Below are 21,005 nucleotides of genomic sequence, written 5' to 3'. Positions count from 1 at the left end.
AGAGAGGATTAAACCAGATGATTTTTAAGCTACTTTCATAGTTTAAATTTATCATACCACAAAAGGAATCCCTCTACCCCTCAATCATATCATCTTACAACCTCTACCTAAAGACTCTCAGAAAGGAAGAATCTACCACTTCTCAAGGTAATCCATTCCACTTTATAGGAGTTCTAATTATTAAGGTATTTTTAAAAGAAGTTCAGATTTGCCTTTTATCAGATACCCTTCATTGTTCTTCTTCCCTTAGAAAAAGAAATGAAGGAGGAGGAAGCCTACCAGAACTGTGAAGATATAGAGTTAATAATGCTGTCCGTTGCCGATACATAGACATATGTTTTTCAAGAGTTTTGTTGAGGAGGGCATGTGTTTCTCTTGTAGTTTGTTGAGAAGCTTTCTACAGGATCTGAGAATAGTTGGCAAGCAAGCTAAGAATGGTCACCAAGAATCCATTCCAAGATTTACCAGTTTTGAAAAGTAGATATATAGACAAATATATAGATAGAAGATTATATATATATGTGTGTATAACAAAAAGATTAAATTAATGGAAGGATGGACAGAATGGGGGAAAACATTTATTAAGCATTATATGCCAGTCACTGTCCTAAACACAGGGTAGGGAAATACAAAAGTGAAACAATTCTTGCCATCCGGAACTTATATTTTAATAGAAGGAGGTAACATATATGTAGGGGGTAGCATTCAGGAAAAGTTTTCTTCTCAAGTGATAGTGAGAGACATCAAAGATAGATAATTGGTATATTCATTCTAAAAGTAGTGATTAAATTGATTTGATTAAAGTTACCAGGTCCATGGAAAGTAGGAGGAGGCAAGAGAATGCTGGTAGTATACATACCATGTCAAAGTGAAGGCTGGCTGGGGTAGAAAAGCATGATGCTGGGATCATGGTAGGAGTTTAAAGATAAGTGACAACTCCATTTGGGCATGGTTTCTGATGGTGGTGTTTGTATTTTTGAGCAGCAGCTACAGTATCTGGGGAGAAGATAGCTAAGGTGAAGAAGCTTGCTTTTGAAGTGGAAATTCAAAGATGAAAGGCTGAGTCCCTGACTTCACAAAATCTGTTACATAAAGCACAGCAAGTGACTTTTCAAGCTGTCTACATGACCATCACCACCTGCTGTGACCAAACAAGTCTCTTAACTAAGACAAAATGCAGCAGGAGGAAAGTAGGAGTTTCAGGAGTCATATTGTAAGGGAAATCTGTTAGGACATCAAGGCATTGGTGCCCACAAACATTTGTATGAGTTTCACTCTTGTCAGAGTATTTGGGGTCAAGTTGTTATAGGCTCAGCATAGGTGACACATTTGTCTCCCTTTCCTTTCATCTGCTTTAATTGCTTTGGTTTCCTTGCTCCGAAAGAACTTAATTACTTTCTTCACTTTACCAACCCTATTTGAAATTACTTTCCAGTTTTGTCGCTGAGGGAGATGTAGAGCATCTGTTACCACATCATCACCTTTTCTTATGAAATAACAGCTGTAGTTGTTGTCACTGAGACTTCTCATTCCATTTTCAGCAGAAATGGTGGATCTCTCTTTTCAGTGAGGTAATCTGTTGAACTAAAGAGTAGAAAAAAATTATACATGGTGTGTGTGTAAAATATATTAAAATTTTGATAACCAATAAACTTCTACACTATCAGTATATCATCTATGTTCATTTAGCAGTTCTTCTAGCATTCCAGAAAGAGATGTGGTTTTCACAGCACTAGTATTGACCCATCCCTAGGTTAATTTGCACAATCTTATTCTTGTTATGTTGTGCTATCTCTGACTCTAGCTGTCAGTACAGATGCAGCCCATACTCTCCTCTTCTAAAACTTTCATCTCAGTTTTAAGTGACATTAACCTTATTCTCCTTAGCATTTTATGATCTGGAAGATTTCCTGGATCCATTTCTTAAGTATCTTATATGTCATCAAAAATAGCTGATATAGGTTTAGGTCATCAAATCCAATTGCTTCAAGAAAATGCCTTTGAAAAGACAGCTTCATCAAATTGTCCTCCCAAAATTGTCAACCACCTGTTAAGTATATAGACTGGAAGAAAGCCTCTGGCTTTATTACTTTATCAGTGAAGTACTTAGATATTAGAATAACAAAAAGCAGCATATTTGAATTAAGTTCTCAATTTATTTTATGGCAAATTTCCTATTGTATCAAGAGGGAGCATAGTCTAATTATTAGGTAAAGTGTTCAGTTATGATTTCACTAGCCTTGGTACTTTTCCCATCTTTGAAAATATACTATGATCTTAGACTAATTGCCACCTTTCTCTGCCTCAGTTTTGCCACTATCAGAGGAAATCTTTTTACTGTGTTGCACAGATATTTTGTGAAGGTGAATGAATAAAAATGAAAATACATACTCTGTTTATGGAAAACATAAATATCATCATTGCAGATTTATTTCTTTCTATCTTTACTCCTACCTTTTCTACCATTATTCCTATCTGAAGCACATGAATAATCTTACATGTGTTAAGCCTCCATGTTTAGATTGGAATTCACAGCTTGCTTCTTATGCATGTACAATGTCTGGATCTTAAGTTAGCTATCTCAGCTTCTAAATTTTGTATGGGCCAAAGTGCTCTCCAAACTATAGCTCATAATCTCCCACTGAGGTATTCCCTTACACTCATCTGTCATATGACACACGCGGAAAGACAATGTGGTACAGTGGAAATAGTGATGGATTTGGAGCCAGAGAACTTTGGTTCAAATTAATTTCCTGTTGTTATCTATACCCTTTGAAGAGTCACAGTACCTCTTGATATCAGTTTCCTCATCTGTATGAAAAATAAATCTTCATCCTCCTTCCTTTCCTTCCTTCCTTCCTTCCTTCAGTTCTTCTTTTCTTCCTGTATTTTTATCTGTCTGTCTCTGTCTCTGTGTGTTTCTCTATTTCTGTATCACTGTCTCTCTCCCTTTGTCTTGACTCAATCACTCTAGCCTATAGCCCCATTGGTAGGTTGGAGTTTCCTCAGAGTGGTGGAGGTTTCCATAATTAACTCCTCTGAATTCTAGGGGCAACCCTGAAAGGTGTTTCTTCTCCTACCACTATAAATTATATAGGTTATGAATCCCTAATTGTGCTTTCCATTCAACAAATAGATCAATTAATTCAATTATTTTCTAATCAAAACAATTACTAAACAGAAGGCAAAACAAGAATAATTACAGTCTAACATTCTACCCATAAACCTGGACCACACTCTCCCACCAATGGACACACTGGTCCATGGGGAAGAGCAAAAATAGACTTATAGTATCATGGGAGTGGACCTCATGTGTATGGGCCACAGACATGAAATGAGGGCTACTCACAGGTCTTGAACTATGGATCTCAACTTCCTATGATTTTTCTTTCTCCCTCAAAAATAGGTCACACAAAAGTTCATCGAAGGATACAGCTCTTGTGTTGGTAATGCAACTACACTTCAAAGTGGGACTGCTTCTTGGATGGATTGTTTCACCATTTGGATGAGCTACTTGACAGACTTTTGTGACTAAACCAGGTCAGCTCTCTACTGGGCTGAGTGGCTCCACTTCCAGGATGTTTCAAGCCATTGCTGGTGGGTGCAAGTCCTCTGCTGCCTGATTCATTCTTTTGCTGGGTCAGGCAATTCCTTCATGTTGCTGAGAGAGTATTTTGCTTTCTCATAAAGGGCAGAGATCTTGAGCTTACAATTTGCTGAGCTTTCTAACTTCTGCTCCTCTGTCTAGTTTTGAGGGTTTTCTATTTCTCAAGCATCAAGTGGAAGGGAGAGAGAGAGAGAGTTGGGGGGGAAAGAGGTAAATCCTCTCTTTTGCCAGTCAGCATTCTCAGTCATTAGATGACAGCAAAAGATAAAATGACAGGTGAAGCCTTTCTCCCAGCTCTGAACTCTGTTCTTATATGCCCTTCCTGGTCAGCTCATAGTGATTAACCATATCCACATTCTTGCTGACAATAATTAGGAAATGTACATTTTGGCATTAATCTAAAAACAGTTCTGGGGTTTAGGGTTCCCCAGCTTTCAGCTCCAAAGTGCTTCCAGCTGTGTACAAATTATCTTGGGACCCACATCAATTATTGTCTCTGCGATATGTTTTCTGAGATTTTTCCACTCAATACAACATTTTCACATTTATTCTTATCCTTTTCAATTGATAGAATTATAAAAATATGTCAGGGGCATCCCATTATATATAAAATAAGAAATAACTTCTCAGTCCCTTAAAGTTCTAAATATATAGATAGATAAAACTATGTAGCAAAATGGAATAACAGAATATCCCATTCCCTACTCCTTAAACTTTGACCGTGTCCTTGTACAAGCACATGTGTTCTTGTTGACCTGATTCACTAAGAAGAGAAGACAGGGACAGGGATAATGTATGGAACAACAAGTAAAGAAAACAACGCTATGAGGTAGTACATGTGGAGAAACATTTGAACAGGAAACACGTGTGACAAGGATACATGAATAAAAACTCAATTTACACCCTCAAAAGTTCTCCCCAATGGACCTTTACATTAAATGATCATGAAGCTTTCTTCAGCCTTAATCAGTTAAACTTCTTGGTCAAAGACTCAGTTGGGCTACATTAAAAGATAACGAAAGCTCCACCATCTCCCTTGAAACTCCTCTTAGGACACTTCCATTTGACTCTTCTTTTCACTCTTTTGTTAACTGTTTTCTCTGTCTCTTCTCAGTCTAATAATCATCTGACTTATGGTCAGAAATGTCTTTTAGTTCTTAAGTTCGAAGTTCACTAAGAAGATTCCCTCATAAACTCAATTCTTCAAATGGAAAATGTACTGTGTTATACTATAGCAAATAAATTATTTTAAATCTATCCTCATTCTCTATTTTGTGTTTATAATAAAGGATGTCTGACTTCATCAAGATTCATCATTATAGGAGTAGAGGCACTGATGATGGTGGCATGATATTTTCCTGAAAGTGGCAATCACATTGTCATGAGCCTCTCCTTCACTCCATGTGGTAGGCATACCAGTTTGCTGACTAGATTAGTTTTGATTGCAAAACCTACACTAGCTTCTCTCCTTCACTGCAGCCACTCTAGAAAAATATGTATCCATACCTGACTTCAGTAAGTTGGCTTTCATTTGCCAGCCTTGTTTCACTCAGGGTTGCTATTTGGAATGTGACATCTGTTGAGTGCTCTTGCAAGAAGAGAAGTTCGTCTTTCAGGTCTACTGAATTTTGTGTTTTCTATTAGTGTGCACCTGTTCCATGTGCCAATGGTAAGTGGAATCATCTCTGCAGGTGCTTTTGTACATTTTGTATATTTTTTTGTGTTTTGTCCACAGAGTGAGATTCCCTGCCTGCCACGGTAATCACGCCAGGATTGGGCAGGCAGACAATTTTCTCACACCAGGAGGTGAACAGTGCAATCCTTAAAAGGCTTCTCAGATACCCAGGGAGTTGCTGGATCCCACTGATGCTTTCAGTAAAAAAAGACCCTATGGCCTGGGCCACCTGTGTGCAAGGTTGTTTTATGGCTCCCAGTGTATCCGCACCTACTGCTTCATCACTTACTTGTTGCCACAGGATTTTGAGGTATAATGGTAAAATAATATGGGCGATATCTTTTGATTCTTGCATAAATTGAATTTAAGTGAGGCAGAGTTGCACAAAATCATCAGCCTCACTCTCTCCTCCAGAGTCATCATAGTCCAGTGGCAGCACAGTATCTAGATGATTGGTGATGGCTCAGGATACAGTGAATGAACTCGGTGTCTTTGGTGTCTAACCAAGCTCTAAGTGCTCCACATCACTTGCTTCAGCGGCCTTTAAGACCATTGGAACAAATTGTTCTCATTTGCCCATTCCACCAGGAATGCTTGGGGTAGACACCCCTCTAATTCACCAGTGGGTTTGGGACCCCTTGGTTACCCTCAACCTGGTCTGGCCAGTCTGCCAAAATGGTTTACTGGGTTGTGGCTGCTGCACATGCTGCACCTTCTTGGAGTCATAGGTGAGAGTTGAGTGGAAGAGGTGGATACCCAAAGTGGAAAGAGTCCTGAAAAGGATTCAGTAGCCATCACACCAAAGGTATTGGTCCTCCCTGAACACACCCTACACCCCAGATGTACTGTGTAGATTTACTGGGTAGAGAAGGCTGAAAGACTGTTGATCTTATTCTCTTTTCTCTCAGAAATGCACCATAGCCTGGTTTTCTCAGGCCTCCCTAAACACATATAGAGAAGCAAATCTAGGTGGTATATGGACTAAGGGTGACATCAAGCATGACAAGGCAACAATGTTCCTTTTATGCTATTTTATACTTTTTTCACCAATCTCCTGGAACTGTCAGATCTAACCAGAAATGGTGAGCATATTCCCTGGCTTCTGAGGAAATAGGTTGGGTACTGGGTACAAAAGCACTTAGAATCAGTATGCCAGGATCAAAGCCTTGGCTTCAAGAAACTCACTTCATATCTTTAGGAATCTTACTTTATTCATATATAAACTACTGATAATGAAATTTTTGCTTCCTACTTCACAAGGTTGTTGTGAGGAGTTCATATATGAAAACATGCTTTCTAATACTTAAAGTCATATTGAAATGAAAGCTATTGCTCTTCCCTGAAGCAAATGCACATTATTCTGGAGTAGACAAATAGATGTAAGGCAAGTAGGTGAACAGTGAAGAACAACAATCCCAGTGCTTTGTTTCAATTCTTGACTCTGTCATTTTCCATTTGTGCAACCTTGAGCAAGATCCTAATGTTTTGTCATCAGATGATTGCTTAGGAAGGACTTTATTATGTTTTGGTCATAGCAGCTAATGGAGACTGTCTATGAAAGTGTATAGGGGTATGATCTATGTTTATGGATAGAAGAACCACATTCATGAAATCATGGATCTCTTAAATGTAGATGTCAATAGTCCTTGATTTTCCTTATATAGGAAGTGATTTTATAAGGTTGATGAGAAGATGAAATGAAATGATGTCTAATGAAGTATTTGGAACTGTTTGAAATTTGCAACTTTGCGGGCATTAGAATGGGGTACTGGGGAAGAATGCAGAAAATTTTGTCCAAGTTTGTCTCCATGAAAAAGCATATTATCACAATCATTTGGGATATTTAATTTTAATATTTTAAATAAATTTACATGTTTATATAATTACCAAACAGCTATAAATAGGAAACATTAGAGTAAATTTTGTCACTGAGTCCTGTAAGACTATAATCAAAGTAACATGTAATAAAATTAAATTTCATCCTACCAGTAAAACAATATCTATTAATATGCAAAAGTCATTGGATTTGGTCCTTCATTTGTGGTTAACTGTGTATAATGAATTTTAAATCATACCTTCTATATTGTACCTATAAATGTTCTATGTTGTCAACCATAAAAAGTGGTCATTTTACAGTCTGAAACAGTATTGTCCCAATTTTAAAAGCTGAACATAATTTTCATGGTAGACATTTCTAAAGATAGTATTTTATAAGTTTTGGAGATAAATTTAATTTAATGTGCAACGTTACCACATGATAATTGATTCACATGAAGTATATTCCAAAATATTCCTTTATCAGTCATCATTTTCTAAATAATAATGCAGGCTAGATATAGATACGTCTTCAGACAAAATAATCTGCATATTTTCAGAACAGATATAAATTAGTACTGGGGAAGATGAGCTTTAGCTTACTCTGAATTCTTTGCATGAGTCTGGATGCCTGATGATAGAGCACTAATGTGACCAAGAGGCAGAATTTATGAAAGGGAGACAGCTTGACAAGGTAAGGGAGGTGGAGTGCCTGTCTGGCTTTGTTCCACTTGGTTTTACCTAATGTGAGTATCGTTTCCAAACAGACAAGCCAAATGAATAAAAAATGTCTATTGTTCCAAGTATGACATGCAATTGAATTGGTAGTCCATTGAATGAGTCCATCATTATAGGTAACTTAGACAGGTTGTAGTCATATGAGCTGGGCTTGGTTTGAAAAACAAGAATAAATGAGCTAGATTTCATTGGGGAAACTGTATATCTGCTCCATGATTTTAAATTACAGCCTAACATACAAATACATCTTTGCCACATATTTTATTCTGCCAATGCCATGTGGGTACATATTTTGGGATGCTACAGTGTCCTAAGAATCAAAGAGTGACAAAAAGAGGAACTGAGAGAATTATGGTAGGTATAAGTAAGCTGTATCTGATCACCTACAATGACTAATGTGCAAGGAATGCCATTAATATTCTCATTCCACAAATGTATAATCTGAAGAAAAGATGAATCCACCATGTAACAAGGCTAACAGACAACTACTGGATAGACTAAGTACTACCCTTATACCAATAAAACCTTTAATTTTCTAGGTGAAGGTGTCAGTCCCATTGGATAGATTTTGCATGGAAGATTGATGGGAGGACATGGACAAAAAATTTAAAGTGTGTGAAGATTTGATCAGTTTACGATCTATACCTTTGGCATAACCACGACTGACATCTTGAATCTCTTCAGGTACCAATACAGGTTTGTAAATATGAAATATGGTGATTGGAACCTTATGAATTTTCTAATTGACATTTTCCCAACACACTGAGTTGTGTTTCCAATAATGGATTGTTATTTTTTTTCTTGTCACTATAAGTGTGTGGCAGTTCTACTTTCACACCAATCCCCGTTAATGATAACTGCTAACTTGACTATTAGAATTCTTTTGGTATTTATTCTTAGGCTCCATTGATGACTCTCTTTTTCTGTCTGGGAGATAAACTTCAGAACATACTTTTTTCAAGTCATATATAAAATAATTAGCTGTCAGTCCAATTGTGGATAAATATAAACTGAAACCTCTGCAGGTTGATAAGTTGCAGCTATATTGGGACCCTCTTCTTTTTCCTTCTGTGAAAGTCACAGTAGAAGAAATTTAACATTAGGGAATTACAATCAGATGCCTATTCTATAGCAAAAGCTATGTTAGGGGTCATCTTGGTACAAGATAAAATGCCACTTTTTATGATCCAAAATTAGGGCCATAGTCTGTCAGGGTTTGGATGTACATATGGCTCAGACTTCTAAGGAAATCAATTTGCCTGCAAAGACAATGCCATCTGTATTCTCTTCCACAGGGCTCTGGGCTGATTTGCAAATTTCTCAGTCTTGTACACACAATCCTTAAGTGTACAAATATACATATTATAAACAATGGAAATACAAAAAGTTTAAGGTTGTATTTTTATAGTCTAGAATTTAAAATACCCTAATATGTATTATCTCATTAGATTTTCCTTACACACTTTTAAAGAAAAGTCTTCTTCTGCAGACCAATTAAAAAACAACATCCATATCCTTTCTTTATGTTCTTTTATTCCCCCTCTATTTTATGTTTATGAGATTTTCCTTTTTTCATTTGTTTATGCAGCTGCTGAATTCTAAAGAGGATACCATGTCTAATCCAATCTGTTCAATTCCCAGGTTATTGTTCTGTGTATTTAAGCTCTAACTTGTTAAGATGAATGAAGTACCTCTGACTCCTAGTGGTTAGTTGAGGGACTATCTGTGTTTAGATGAGTGATTTGTACTTTGTAGGACCAACTGAGGTCAATTAATAATAGGGTTGTAAAATGACTTTACCTCAGGGGATGCCTTGTAAGTGCTTGCTACTGCGTTTAAGACTACAAGGTGTCTCTTTAGGAGATATTTGTCTAATTCAGCTCTGGAGAGTACAAATCTTTCAAATGAGGAGTTCTCAATAAGAAGCAATGAATATAGAGATAATAAAAGATATTCTCAATCAGGGAGAATTACTTAGATAACTCCATGATGGCTTTGAAGACTATTTCAATCTAAGCAGATTGGACTAAAATAACTAAAAAGTAACAAGAGATAAAATATTAAGTAAATTAAAAGGCAAGATTAAAAAAATAACGTTTTATTATACAATAATTTTATCTTTCTACTTATTTTCACATACTTAGAAATCACATGCATGCATATGCTTTTCTTAAATACTTGGTCATCATACAATGTTAGCTGCCCTAGCTTCATTTTCTGTTCATAAAATCTGCAACTGGCCAAGACAAATTCTTTAAATAGAACTAAGGTAGATTTGGCCAGATGATTCAAAATTTTACTTTTTCATATTACACAGATGTAATATGAAATGAATAAAATAAAATCCAAAGGCTTTTAATAGTCCCTGAGCTATACTGAGTACAATTCCTGGCACTTAAGTGCTAAATAAAGTGTTTGTTGATTGATTGAACTCTCTAAGACTCAATGGCATTCCCTTTTGGGCTAAGGGAGCTGAACACATGTTCATTCAACAAAAATTTATATTGTTTACATAACAGTCACTGTGCTAGGCACTGAGGACACAGAAAAGTGTTCACTTTTCACAAGACAAATATTAAAGAAAACAACGTGTATATATTGAAGTTAATGAGAGATGAAGCTGGTCAATGAAGGTCCAGTTATTAAAACATTTTCATATTTGCCCTTCCTAGTAGGTTACAGGAACATGCATAGACATCATTTCCTTGGTTCCAATTCAAAATGTACAGGCTTGACGAGTCTGTTTCTGGCTGTGAGTACATGCTGTATGGAAGAGCTAGGAAGAGCCTTCTAGTTGTCTGAAGAGCCAGAAGGACTGATGATTCATTGGGATTAAGATAAAAGCGAATGCGGTAAAGGAATAATGTGTCCCTTTGGCATCCCTTTTTGATCCTTTCCTTCCTGATGGAAAGTGACACTAGGATGTGCTGGAGCTAACTCATATTGGCTAAGGAGAACTTATTGTTAAAGTTTTAGTATAAGCATTGACACCCCAGAAATTGGCAAATGCTTTAAATCAAGGTTTGATTTGTTGATTGTCTAGATTAAAAAGAATGGTGGAAAAATATTAATAATGCAGATTAAAACTTTAAAAAGTGTCACATAAATTTTACCCCCTACAGAATCAGTTGTTAAACATTTATTAGCATAACCCTGGAAATAAGGCAGGAATAATATAAACTGTTGGGTGGGAGATAGGGCAAGTGAGTACATGTCACTGCTGTTTATTTTGTGTTTACTTTTATTTTATTGATATTCAAAGGCGGAGTGATAAGCCCAGATAACATCATAGCCATCATAGTCCCTGCCAATAATCAGGCTTTTTAGCAAAACTTGCTAGTGTGGTGGCTAATGACAGAGGAGGTGACAGCAAACAGAGATGAAAATCTAATTAATGGAGAGCAATATCAGCATGAGGCATCATGATACCACATGTGGAAGAAAATATCTTCTATTGACTCTAGGAAGGAACTAACACACTGGACCCAATAGAGATCTAGTTACAATTAAGTAGGACACCATAAAGGGAGAAAATTTCTTCTGTTGAGGATGAAAGAAGATATGACTTAGGAAACAAAGGTTTGATCTTCTGAGCATATTTATTTATTAAGCAATGCATATCAATTGCCTAACAAAGAGGGACCAGGCCCCTTTCTTAGCTAAGGGCTAGACTCAAATACAGAGGGAGATAGACTTTTGTAGATTAAAAGTAATTAATCAAATAAGACAATTAATTGAAAGGAAACAATACAACATCAGGTAATCTGATTTCTAACTGGATGAAACATTAGGCACTTTTCAAGTTGGGAGGGCAAGAGCAAACAAGGAGCAAATTCCCTAAATTCTGAAAAAAAAAAAAAGGTGTCCCACACCCCACTCCAAGTGACTATAAATAATCAGGACCAAATAGCATAAAATCTATGAAATTTTAAGTAGAACATAAAGCACTTTATAAATTATGAGCTACTATTATCATTTCTCCACTAAAATTTTGCTCTGATGACATTTTGGAATAGAGATATCCCAGATTCTTTTGAGGCATGGAAGAAACTTGCTAGCTCTGGAATGTCTCAGCACCAACCCAGAAAGGCTTACAAGGCCTAAGTACATGACTGATATGAAGACCACTCTAGCTAAGGCCTCATCACAAAACAATTCTTTAGTCACAACAACTTTTGAAAACCATCTACTAAGTTATAGAGCAATTTCAATCTGCATGGGGATAGGAATTCCTTGTGGATGCCTTATATCTTTATTTATTCAAGGATTATCATATTCCAATACCCCAATGTTTGTGATCTTATCAAAATGAATATTCCCCCCAACAATTCAGAAAGCAACTCTTTCTTACCTGGACAAGCTGACTTCTAAGACATTCCTCCCCTTACATTTTACATAAAAAGTACACCCTATATCCTGTGAGTCTTCCTCATTTTCTCTTGAATTCATGTTACTACTAATAGAATAATTGGGCTCCATATTGGTTGGCTCTTCCACTGGTACATGAGAAGTCCATCATCATTTCTAGTCACACCTTCCTGTGGTGACATTCTTTATACCACATTTCTGTGTAATTCCTTATGCATAATGTGTGGCAGTTTGTTCATGCCCACCATGTGCTTCTTCATTGACTTTGGATGATCCTCAAATTTAATTAGAATGACAACCCTGGTGTTAGTGGTGGCAATTTGATACAATGAAGTATGAATTATAGGACCAAGGTTCAACTACTAACTACTTATAATACTTAGGGGAAACCATTTAATTATTCTAGGCTCCAATTATCTATAAAAATAAAGGGGTTTCACTAGCTAGTCTCTGGGATGTCATCTAGTTATAAATTTTTAATTTATGTAATATTCAATTACTACTATGTGTGAACTTCTGTGTTGGACACAGCACCTACAAATACAAAAATGAAACCGTTTCTGTGCTCAACAAGCTTATGTTATATGGGGGGAGAAAACATGAAAAAAAAAATTCAGTCTAGCCACCCAAAATATCATCTGCAGCAATAACATCCTTTATATTTCTCTTCCCCTCTTTCCTCCTTATCATCATTAATCATACCTTTGGGACATTATCCCTTTTGCCACACTCTTTAGAAATAGTGAGACTTTCCCACCATTTATAATTTATAGAAAAGCATTTTTTTTTTACTTTGCATTATACAATAATAGTAAAATGTGACCTTCATTTACATTCATAGTCAGCTGCTGGAGGCAGTCACCTCCTTTATCCAAGACTTCTAATTACAAATAGTATTAAGATATGGAGAGAATTACATTGCATACTGATGTAGCCTATCCATGCATAGTTGTTTTACTACTGTCTTTAATGGCTCAGGATGGCATTCATTATTTTTTTATAGTTGAACTTCTTCACAGAAGTAAAAAAAAAAATATTAAAAAAAAGTCCTATCCATATTGCTATGTAAAGGAAGTTACTCTCATAATAGTTTCTGCCCTCAGAGCATAGCTCAGTAATCCAGCCTACTCTGATTCCACAATCCCTCCTTCCACCAGAAAATCAAAGATTTTTCATGATGGATTCAAATGCATATTGTTTTGATTTTCTTTTCACCAGTGGTTTTCGCCAAGTTCCAATACATACCTGCTAAAAGCAAACTTATAAAGTGGGTAGCTGCATTCTTTTTCTCAGGAGTGGCACAGAATATAAAGCACTGGGCTTGAAATCAAGAAGAGGAGTCCAAATCTGATATCAAATATCTACCAGCTGGGTGATCTTGGGAAAGTCACTTAACTTCTGTCTATCTCAGTTTCCTCATCTCTTAGGAGTCTTGTAAGGATTAAATGAAATAATAATTGTAAAGCAGTGACTAGAAAATCATAGGCAGTATAACAAATGTTAGCAATTATTGTTATTTCTGTATATTATTATTAATATTGCTATAATCTCATTTTATTATTAGTAATATTATTAATAATCTCATAATGTGAAAGTGATTATAACAAAGAAAAATCTATAGAAAAGTCAGAAAGTGCATTGTGACAGTGCATTTATACCCGTGGTTTTGTACTAACTGCTTAAATCTCCCAATCCTAGGCCAGACACAATAGTATAAAGTTAAGCAACCTAAAAGTACCCACAAAGAACAGTCCAATTTTGATATAGTTACAAATAATGTTACATTAGTCAAACTGATGAGAAGTAACAATAAGAATGAAATTATATGCGTTTTTAAAGGTAACTTCCCAAAGTATTTGTAATTGGTTTTAGAAAATCTTCCATGATTTTGCCAGTATATGTCAAGTGCTAAGTATGTTTTGATTAGGCCATTATGAAAATTACTTGAACGCTTGAAAAAATCCTAAATTTTCTTGGGAATGGTAAGTAACAATTGCTTGCTTGCTGGATGATCTTTCACAATAAGTGTGGTCACAATTCCAAGATGTGAACCTTCTTGTAATTAAACAGATTACTCCTTAGTCAGTTGATCTACAGTCACATACATAAAGACATTAATAAAGACATCCTTCGGGCATAGCCTTCAAGGTTCTAGGGTCACCTCCATACCGCAGTTAGACATTGGGCAAGAGATACCATGAAAGACAATTTAAATTAATTTTCCTAAATCAGTTGATGTTGGATGGAAACTGTCTAAAGAAAGGAAGATTGAAACTAGGATTTTTATGGAGACAGTTCATAAGCACATAGACTAGTCAAAAGGGTTAGTAACTCTAATTTTGTACAAAAAGATAACTTTATGTTAAAATTTTATCTTTATGGTAAAAGCCACATTCAAGTATTACTTACGGATTTTTAATTCAACTGTTAAAAGTATGACTATTTTTTACTATGCTCCCAGTATTAATTTACTTCACTTGAGATGAAGAAATATATCCAAGAATCTTTTGTGAGAAATGGGACTTGTAAATCAAGAAAAGTCACATATTTGGAAGCTCTGTCAATTGTAAGAAAGAAACATTTGGTAAGGTGGGAAAAGCCCTGCAGCCAAAAGATCTGGTGGTACTTGCCACCTCCAATACTTGCTATCTGAGTGATCAATGAAAAGTCATTCAATTATAACTGAGTCCCTGCTTCCACAGCTCTAAAATGAGGTAAATAATAACACATATTTATTCAGCTTTTTGGAAAGCACAATATGCTTTATAAAGAAAAGTTATTATTTTAGAGGAGTAGATTCAAATCATTATTGTAAATAATAATACCATTAACAAAAGTTATTTATCCTGGATCTAAATGACATTTTTCATAGCCTAAAAACATAACACTAGCAATCTAATGATAACTTTGTATATAAATATGGGGAGGGAGGGAGAGAGACACAGAGAGAGAGAAAGAGACAGAGACAGAGAGAGAGAAAGAGAGACAGAGACAGAGAGAGAGGCAGAGAGACAGAGAGACAGAGAGAGAGATTGTAATTCACTTTCAATTCATTAAACATTTATATATGCTAGATACTCTGCTCTGGGCTGAGGATGTAAATAAGAAAAATAGAGACAGCTTCTCCCTTCAAGGAGCTTACAATCTAAAGAGGGAAGATACTATAAAAAAGGAAGCTGAAAAGTGGTAGTGGGTAACTAGGGTGCTGGAGTAGACATCAAGCACTGGCTGCTGATGGAAAATAGAGTGTTACCTGGAAAATTCTGAGTCCTGATAAAGGGAGACTTCTGGAGGAATTTATTACTCTACACTCCAGCCATGCAATTAGATGGAAGAACCAACTAGGGATCTGTGGTGTTGAACATCAAAAGTTGAATTAACTCATGTGATGAATAAAAATAAAAATAAAAATAAAGATAGAGGGAAAATGTATAAACACATAATTATAGAATATATGTATAGATTCATACACATTTTTATGTATATATACATATACTTACATGTTTATATTTGTATGTATTTATATTAGTATGCATATATATGTCTTTTATATCTATATATGTACATATACATGTGGAAAGTGAGAGAGATTAGATAGAAAGATAGATAAACGGAAGTGGGATTTAATATTTTAATTTAATAATTTTAATATTTTTCTCTCTCAACCCCCCCAAAACAACTGCATATTTCAGTTAAAATTGACTTAATTGTATGAACAAGATTTTCGTCTCTCTATTTTATATTCCATCTATAAACATATATCCTTTGCCTCTGAATATTCATCAATACTCTCTGTCCCTCTCTTCTCCCATTTCAGTTATTTTTGGGGGGGCTATAAACTTTCTGTTAAGTAAAAATAAAGTTCAAATTGCTATATTTATACAAATTGAAGTAATATACTTAAGCCCCACAGTGTTTTACTACCACTTTCCTCCATTCCTTTTCTTGTTCTGAAGATAGCTATTTGGACACAATTTGTTATAAAGAAATTGTTTAGCCTCACAATTATTTAATGGTGAAGGCTGTGTATCCTTAAAACTTGTACTTGACATAGACGTCTCAGAGCAGATGTTTATGAGAATGCCTGCATAGGATAGATACTTAACGATATTGAGTGATTCAGTGCCTTGATTCAGCAAGCTGCTGTCAGAAAGCTGAAAGGCAACATGGACTCTTGGTTTATTGCTGTTTTCAGCAATAACATTTGCATTTTAATCTACAGGGAGGTTCCTGTCTTTCTGCCCAATAGTATCAGCATCGATTCTAAGACCACGAACCACAAAGTACTATAGAACTGGCAGATATTTGCATTTAGTTCACCAGGTTCTATTATCAACAAAGGACAAGTTAGTGGAGGTGAGTCTAAAGTGAATAAAAATAATATTTTCAGAAGTTGTCATTTCATCATTAAAATCACCTATTTAAGAAAATAAGTTGTTGCTGAGGTTTCTGTAACATCCAGAGTTTGTACTATTCAAGAGTTAGAATGATCATGGCTGCTTTGCATTCACTTTGGTGGGAGGTGAGTATATGCTTATCCAAATACAGTTGATCTTCAACTTAGGCGATCTATATATAGTGTTAAATTTAAAGTTTACAATTCACAAAATAGTATACTTAGATCCTTGTAGCAGATCACTTCCATTCACAAATGGCTTTATACTGTTTTGAGTCTTGGTAAACTATAAAGCCTCCTGAGTGTAATTCACAGCTATATGAGAAAGCATGAACTAATTATCTCCAACTAAAAAGCTAAAATTCAATATTTCAGTTATTTAAAAAAGTTTTTGTTGTTATGAATACTGCTTCCACTGATACAGATCTCAATTCCTCTAAAACTTAACTCTAAAAGTTGTTTTGTCCAAATCATTCATGCCAGCTGGGGACGATTCTTTCCAAACGTAGGCTGTGACATTCAGATAACAAACAGTCCTTCACCAAGTAGGATGTCTTTCCAAATTAGGAGAATATACCAGCATTTGCCCATGACTGGTATAGCCTTCTAGAATCCAGGGAAACCTCCATAACACAATGAGACATCAGGGAAGGACTGTATTAGAGGATGGAAAAATAACATTGATGAAAAACACTATTGCTTATGACTACAACTAGGTCAGCCACCAAATTTGTTTAACATTAAGTCTACTGTGGATACACATTATAAATTGAGAATATACTGGGACCAAAATTAAGTAGAAGGAGGAGTTCATGCTAGTTAGTATGTGGGGAACCATGCAGTGCCTTCAAATGAATGCCAACTGATCACTCACAATATTCTCTCTTTGGAAATAGCCTAGTAGATGGTACAGAGAGAGCACAAGACCTGGAGTCGAGAAAACCTGCATTCAAATCTGGTCTCAGATGTTTTCTTCAGATACTCTCTTTGGGACACTCTCTTTGGCAAGTCACTTAACCTCTGTTTGCCTCAGTTGACTCAACTCTAAAATGGAAATAAAGTCCACCTACTTCCCAGGGTTATTATGAGGGTAAAATGGGATAATATTTTTAAAGCATTTAGCACAATGTTTGGCACAGATAAGGTGTTATATAAATACTTATTCCCTTTCTATTCTCCACCCTTCCCCACCCCCCGCAATGTGATATGGCCTTCACTCACAGATATTCAGAATCATACTGCACTCCGAAGCTCAGAAAACACTGGGCCCCTGCCTAAAGGCTCTCTTCTGGAACTTCCTGGCTTCAGAGTGTTTATCAGTAGTAACTGTTGCTGTTTCCCTCCCAGGCTCATGTCTTTCTTTTTCTTGGCCTCATTAAAGGGGCCATGCCCTGCCTCCTTCTCAAACAGGCTTATTCAATGAATGGGCGTGACTTTACCCTAAGTGAGTACCTGTATAGACCTTGCCCTAAAGGGGCCAAGTCTCCCAGTTCATCCTGGGTCATCTCCAGTCATCCTGATGAATATCTGGTCACTGGATTCATATGGCTCTGGAGAAGTGAGGCTGATGACCTGCACAGCCCTCCCTTACTCAAAACAAAGTCAAGTACAAGTCATATCATCGTTTCTCCAATGACGTGGTCTTCTTCATCCATGAAGAATACAAGAATAAATGCAGGAGTTTTGAAACCACAAATTAATCAAAATACAATGGAAGGACATATGTGAGTATTTAACTAGGCTTCATCTTCTCAATGATTAAAGGAAAGAATGTACCTAAAAGATATTATCAAAATCATCTTTAGCCTTAAAGCAATGTCATAATGCATAACAGGGCTAAAGTACTGGTAACACCAACAGAAAAGAAGCAGTAAAGGAAGTGCTACAGTGTAGAACTTATATAATCCTTCTATGGAGCCTATTGGGAAAACATGAACAGAAATTAGAGAGAACAAAAGTGTTGATATTCAGTGTTCGATAGTAGACATATAATGATGAAATCATGATTCCATGAAGCAGAGTAAAATGAAGAGCTGTATACAGAGGAGCATAGCCCAATTTTGTGCAAATAGTTTCCATTGTTGAACATAAGCCCAGCAATGAATGAATAAAAAAAAGTTTACAAGATATATATACATACACATATAAACACAGTGCTTAGCACTGGGATGTATAATACAAAAGAGATCGATCTTTAATGCTTCCACTTACTATTAAAATTTTTACAAAAAATAGAGGACAGTAAAAACATTCTTAATCAGTTTCTAAAAAAAAAAAAAAAAACAAAAGTTCCTAAAGATCTCAAAATATTGCTTCTGAAAAGTCCCCAACAAAAATTTTCTCAAACTAGGTCCTTGTGATTATCATAATATTGAAAGTACTTATTATTTTCATCTGTGGTAGCTTTTCTAATGTAAGGCAGTGCAAGATAAGAGCTTTATAACTTTGTATCATGACAAAATGATTAGCAACATTGCATAGGTAACAGAGACTTAACTATGGTGCCAAGAAGTTGTTGTGATTGAGCTGTGTCCAACTGTTTGTGACTCCCTTTGGTGTTTTCTTTGTGAAGATAATAGAGTGGTTTGCCATTTCCTTCTTTAGCTTATTTTATAGATGAAGAATTAAAATAAAAATGGTCAAGTGACTTGCCCAAGGTCACACAACTGGTACTAGTGAGCAGGATTTAAACTCAGGAAGATGTCTTCTGATTCCAAGCGTACTCACTTATCAACTGCACCACCTAGCTGCCTTTTCAAGAAAATCCAAGAAGACCTGGACTCAGTTCCTGAATCTAATACCTACTTGCTATATAATCTTGTGAAAATAAAGTTATTTCTGAGCCTCCTAGGCCAATAGTGTCAAATTCAAATAGAAACAGATACTTTCCAGTTGCATATGGATTTAAAAATAACAAAAACAAAAAACAATGTTCTCTATGTTGTTTATATTTTAATTTATTATGTTAAATATTCCTCAATTACATTTTAATCTGGTGCAGACTAATTGCCAGCATTTGTGGAACTTGACAGCTCTGCCTGAGGCAAATTTTCAAAGATTGTTAGACACAGCAAAGAGAGACAGTACTTTACATCAGATTAACAGACTTGGAAACAACAGTATGTGACCTTGCTGGGCCAAAAGTGAGGAGAAAGAGCTAAAGATACAAATCTGCAAAGGTAGCTAGCTGCTCCCCTAGCATTCTCTCCATTCTCTCTTATCTCCTAGATGAGGGAGCTGCAGACTCTCTCTTCTCTTTATATTCTTCTCCCTTCTCTGATATATTTCTATCTCTTTCTGTGCGTCTCTCTGCTTCTATTTCTCTCTCTTTAGTTTCCCTCCTTTCCCTATTTTTGGTCTGGTTGTGTACCTGGGCATCTAACTAGCTCAATTCATGCTGTGACTGGATTTAAACCAGTCTTTCAGACCACACTAAATACCAGTAGTTAGAGTAGTTCTCAGAGCCATGATGAAAGATAAAATCTTCTGTCGTTTAGAACTTTATGACAGTTAATGCCATGTTCTGGCTACCAGCCTAAGGGGTAGCAGAATGTGTCCTGGACATAATATTAGATTATCTGGGCATGAGTTCCTTTTTGAAAACAATTTGCTACTGTCTTGCTGTGGCTAAATTATCTAATCTCTGTCAGCTTCTGACATTTCATCTTTAAAATGGAGATAGTACAATACCTTTCCCTAGAGTTGTTGAAATAAAGATGTTTGGTAAACTTTCAAGTGCTATGTTATAATAAGATGGTAGGTTTAAAGTTAGAGGGGATCTTAGAGGTCACCAAATCCCAATTCCATTTTACAGATGAGGAAACCGAGGTGAAAGCAGAAGGTGAAATGAGTAGCCCAATATGATTTAGCTAATAAGTGTCTGAGAAGCAATTTCAGTCCTGGTCTTTCTGTCTCCAAGTTCAACATTCTTTCCAACTAGACTGGACAGTCCCTTAGTGATGTGATGTATTGTTTGTAAGGTGTTTTGTATCTTTTTGATAATATATGCATCATTGCATAGGAGTGCTTATATTGAAAAAGTCTTTACTTTTTATCAATAATTACAATCTATTTATTTGTGTGAAGTTTGTAATATATGACTTCTATTTTCTTTAGACTTACTATCAGGCCATAACACTATACCAACATTGCACAGTGGTCCATAATATTTTACATATACTATCATAATGTCCTGGGTAGTTGTTTTAAGTGCTTTTGATAGTGTGCATGATCTATAGAGTTAAAAGAGTTTTCCAAACACTTGGCAAAGTATGCTAACATTAGCTTCCAGATACTTGAATTCAAGTTGAGCTGTGGAAAATAGTTAATTTCATTGGACTAGAATAACACCAGGCAGTACTAATGGACTGTCTTCTCCCTAATTCACCTTCAGTAGGTGTTAAATT

The sequence above is a fragment of the Notamacropus eugenii genome, chromosome 6, assembly GCF_028372415.1.
Source record: "Notamacropus eugenii isolate mMacEug1 chromosome 6, mMacEug1.pri_v2, whole genome shotgun sequence".
Classification (NCBI taxonomy): Eukaryota; Metazoa; Chordata; class Mammalia; order Diprotodontia; family Macropodidae; genus Notamacropus; species Notamacropus eugenii.
This window is presented reverse-complemented; position numbering follows the sequence as displayed.